The sequence below is a fragment of the Seriola lalandi genome, unplaced genomic scaffold (assembly GCF_002814215.2).
Source record: "Seriola lalandi dorsalis isolate HSWRI2012SDOR001 ecotype SW California unplaced genomic scaffold, Sedor1 jcf7180002054933, whole genome shotgun sequence".
Lineage (NCBI taxonomy): Eukaryota > Metazoa > Chordata > Actinopteri > Carangiformes > Carangidae > Seriola > Seriola lalandi.
In genome coordinates, this window is record NW_019525485.1 from 1,842,458 (window position 1) to 1,847,417 (window position 4,960).

The 4,960-nt window shown below is 41.4% G+C and overlaps 2 non-coding genes across 2 annotated transcripts; both read left to right on the plus strand.

Annotated features, from left to right (window-relative positions):
- Positions 1 to 1,308: 1,308 nt before the first annotated feature.
- trnal-aag (transfer RNA leucine (anticodon AAG)) lies at positions 1,309 to 1,390 on the plus strand. The gene has a single exon. It is a non-coding gene; the product is annotated as a tRNA-Leu (tRNA).
- Positions 1,391 to 2,550: 1,160 nt separating this feature from the next.
- On the plus strand, positions 2,551 to 2,632 carry trnal-aag (transfer RNA leucine (anticodon AAG)). The gene has a single exon. It is a non-coding gene; the product is annotated as a tRNA-Leu (tRNA).
- Positions 2,633 to 4,960: the final 2,328 nt, after the last annotated feature.

The following is a 4,960-nucleotide window of genomic DNA, read 5'->3' on the forward strand; positions in this document are numbered from 1 at the left end:
ATGGGTAGGTATCCATTTGAAAAGTTTCACAACATCACTACTAAGGCGGAGATGGGACGGGGACAGGACAGGGAAATTAGTGCTTTTGTGACACCATCAGGCTTGTACTTACCATCATGCCATTTGGACTGTGAATTGCTAAAGCAACCTTTCAGAGGTTAATGAACAAAGTTGTGTGTGGGTTGTTGGGTACAGTACAGGCTCTATTTTATAGACTGGTTTGGACCCATTTGACCATCAACCTGTCCAAATGTGAATTTGCCAAAACTACAGTAAGCTATTTGGGTAAGGTTGTGGGGCAAGGGGAGGTTCGTCCCATTCAGGCAAAAGTTTTGGAAATACAGGCTTTCATTCTTCCAACCAATAAACGAGAGTTATTGCTTTTCCTGGCAGTTCCCCTGACTGACTTGATAAGGGCTGGATGTTGGGGCTGGAGCGGGTTCTCTTAATACTCTATAGCTATGATACCATATAGCAGAGTGGCGCAGAGGAAGCGTGCTGGGCCCATAACCCAGAGGTCGATGGATCGAAACCATCCTCTGCTAATACAAAATCCACCTCCTCTTATACTTGTTAATAGTAGATGAACACCCACACATTAATAAGGCCATGTCCATACCTAGGAGACCCAATGCAACATATCCTGGTTGTACTTCTTGTCTGTTAACACTAAATACATCCTGTCTCCTCCTTGTTCATAGTTCATACACACATTGTGAAGGTTTTAAATAAACACCCAGCCATCATGAAAATAATGCCACATTCACACCTAGAAAACTGCAACACATCATTGGATACTTGCAATATCTGGACACAAAGACAGAGATTTTGCCGATCTGGTCTGACTCTAGCATGAGATTCTCCTTCATGTTCACACTTTCTGGGTAAACAGCAGAATGCAAAAATGCTTAATCATAGCAGTGAATCATGCACTTTAGCTGCTAGTGTGCCGAGGCGTGTAACAGCGCTGGATTAAGACTCTAGGCTCTCAGTAGACGTGGGTTCAAATCCCACCCCTGCTAATGGACTGTGTTTACCTGATGGGCATGTTGTTTCCCATTTGCATCTCCTTTAAATGAGGAAATCACTGGTTTATATTTTAATGTTGTAAGTAACTTGAGGTTACTTGAGTCCCTATTAACTTTTCGTTTAACAAATTTTGAGACTCTGTCTCTGGAAGCACTGTCTAAACTCATGTTGGTTTCTAAACCCACCACCTATCTACTGGACCCTCTACTAACTAAGCTCTCCAAATACCTCTGGCCAATATTTGGAGCTTCAATGCTGACAATTATTGTTTCGCTTACTGGTAGTGTGGCCGAGCGGTCTAAGGCGCTGGATTAAGGCTCCAGTCTCTAAGGAGGCGTGGGTTCAAATCCCACCACTGCCATTTTGCTACCTTTTCACATAGGGCAGAGACCCTTGATAAAGATGTGGTTTCTAGAGTAAAGGCCAAAGTGTCAAAACTGGCCAGATGTCTTGCAGGGGTTAGCTGGGAGCCTTTTACATCACTTTGGTTTCAAAGGAAGTCTTTCTGTTATCTTTCAGTTATTCTAGCTGTGCTCTCATCCATTTATCCGGTAGTGTGGCTGAGTGGTCTATGGTGCTAAATTAAGGCTCCAGCTTCCCAGGAGGTATGGCTTCAAATCCCACCATTGCCTTTACCATTGAATGAGCTTCAGAGAAAAATATACTGAGGCACACCTTTGGTTTGTAGAATGGTAACAGGTACAAAGTCTAAAATAGGAAAAGATTATGGTTCTATCTAAAAGCACTCTTCTGACAATTTCTCTATCTGTGATGCATTTACACAGTAATATGACAAAGTCAGTCTGTTACCCTTGGACAGATTGTGCTGCTTCCACAGATTTGATGGAAATGAAAGCTATCTTAGCTACGTTTTCATAGCCTAGCATGTTATCTTTGCTTGATAATACGCCCCGCCGTAGTGCAAAAATGGTTCGAGGAACATTGAGGTACAACGTAAGCCTTCAAATAGACACATTTTCACCTGGGTTTATTCCTTACCACTTAAAAATTACCAAGAGTTTGCCAATCTGGCCCTCCTTTTTGCAAGTCTACTTGATTTTGCTTAGTCCAAAGAGAAAACAATGAGAAAATAATTAGAAATCACAGACTTCAGTTGTGCACACTTATAACAAGTTTTCATAACAGTTTTCAAATAAACACCCACCCAGAATGATAACACTACAGTCACACCTCGAAATCCCAGTAGGCCTACAACACATCATGTGTTGTTCAACTCCAGCATGGGTTTCTGGGTAAACAGCAACAATGCTTTATGGTAAACAAGATTCTTCCTGTGGGTGTCTTTGATGTGATTTTCCAATGAAGTGCATTCTCTGATGAGCAAATAATATACTTTGTTTGCACTTCTCTTTTGCAGCACATTTAATGAAATTCAGTTATTCTGCCCATGCTCTCGTCCAAATCTTAAAATACTGTTTTGATGTTTCTAAAGAATTTGACAGGGGTGTGATCCCAGCAGTGACGTAGAGAGTGTCATCATAGGAATCACACACTTAACATGGTAGTGTGGCCGAGCGGTCTAAGGCGCTGGATTAAGGCTCCAGTCTCTCAGGAGGCGTGGGTTCAAATCCCACCACTGCCAATTTGCTAAAGGTGTGGTTTCTAGAGTGCCAAAACTGGCCAGATGTCTTGCAGGGGTTAGCTGGAAGCCTTTTACATCACTTTCGTTTCAATCAAAGTCTTTCAGTTATTCTGCCTATGCTCTCGTCCAAATTTTTAAGTACTGTTTTGATTTTGAGAATTTAACAGGGGTGTCATCACAGCAGTGAAGCTGTAATCTTATCTGGTAGTGTGGCTGAGTGGTCTGACACGCTAGATTGAGGCTCCAGTCTTTCAGTAGCTGTGGGTTCAAATACCACCATTGCCAATTGATTATGATAGGACTGGTGCAAATCTTCAGATTGTATCAGTTGTCAAGGGTTACTGTTATATGATTGAGCTGGGCCAATGACCAATATCTGAATTTAGCAGTATGAAATTTCAAGACATCCAACTTTCCACAGTGGACAAATTTAGGAAGAATCATAAGCCTTTATAGGCACATATACCTCAATATCAGCGCTGTGGCAGTGATAATTAATTCTGTCAGATAAGTAGGTCTTTAACCAGGTAAGTGCCAGGCCAGAGAAGTCAAATTTGTTTTCCAGTCTAGGAGTATACAGTAATCTATGGTCTTAAGAGCTTCACTAAAACCAATAAGAGGAACACATAGGTGGAATCTGAATCCATGTCATTTTAGTGGAGTGACAGACCTGGAAGACAGACTGAAAAGGTTCAAAAAGATTATTGTTAGAAAAGTGGGCTGGAAGCTGCTGTGACACAACTTTTTCCAGTACTTTAAAAAAGGGGAAAAGGTTCAAGTCAGGTAGATAGGTATTTTAGAAATCCTGGATCAAGGTGTCGTTTCGTAAGTAAATGTTTAACCACAGCAGTTATAAAACTCATGGGACAGGGCCAGTAGTCTGACAAATCAACAATGTTCAGCACTGAAGGTCCCAAAACTGGCCACATATCTTACGAGTTTTAGCTGGGAACCTTTCAAGTCTGTAAGCACAGTGTCATGGTCATCACAGCAGTGAAGTTGGGCTTTTCAGTCTCCCGAAGAGGCGTGGGATCAAAACCAATCACCGCCAATTCCCCATGTTGTAGAGTTGTCGTGAGTGTTCAGACTACTTCACCATGAAGGCAGACTGAAATGCTTCAAAGACAGTTTTTCCAAAGGTTCAAGACAGTCCGTGGGTTCAAAGCAGATCTCATTTCCACTTTCCACAGGAAGACAGTTCAGTTTGCCAATCTGCTCGTCCATTTTGCAAGTCCACATAGTTTTGCTTACCCTCCCAAAATGCCCACAGATGAGAAAATAATTGGAAATCACAGACAACAGTTTCATGCACTTGCTAGTAGTAGCAGATGAACACCTGTACACCATTAAAGCATTCATCCAGTGCAGCACATCATGGTTGTACAAATACGTTTCTCCTTCATATTCCAAGTTTCTTGGTTAACAGCAGAATGTAACCAGTCATGGTAAACAAGATTATTTGTCCTGTGAATGTTGGATGTGATTTTCCAATGTAGTACATTGCTCAATGACATGTCAAATTCAATGCAGCCCAAGTGTCTCAACTGAGATGACTTCGCTCTTTGGTGCTGTAGTTTACTCTATGGTCATGGTACAAGCAGCTCATGCAATTTTTTTAGGATTCAGGCTCCAGTTTCTCAGGAGGTGTCAGTTCAAATCCCACCACTGCCAATCCACCATGTGTCCACTGCTCTGAGTGTTCAGACTATTTGCTTTACCTTAAAAATCTTCTCTGTAAAGGATGTACAGGATGGAAGCAAATGTTTAAGGAGATCAATCAGGTTTTAAAGTCATGGGCATGTAAGTACCTTAAAGTCTGATCTGAGATAGATGAGGACCCAGTGAAGGGAAGCTAAAACTGGTGTAACATGGTCAAATTCTCTGGATTTGAGAAAGGAAATGTCACAATAATCAAGTCTCAATGAAACAAAGACATGAATAAGGACTTCAACATCTGTTATGGAAAGAAAAGACTGAATTTTAGCTGTTATGTAGGTGAAAAAAGGTGGTCATGGTGATGTCTTTAATGTAGTGATCAAAGGAGAGGGTTGAGATCAAATGTGACGTAGGATGGCTGCCAAACTATGAGAATCTATCATCAGCATAGCAGTAAAAATCACAACTGTGAAAAATTTGGCCTGAAAGTGAAATATAAAAGGAGAAAAGCAGAGGCCAAGAACAGAGCCCTGTGATACTCCATATTTCACATCAGAATATGTTAATATAGTGTTATTGTAGGAGACAAACTGTGTTCTGTCACAGGTAGGACTTTAACCAGTTCTAAAATGGAGCTCATTGGCAGTGGTGGGATTTGAACCCACGCCTCCT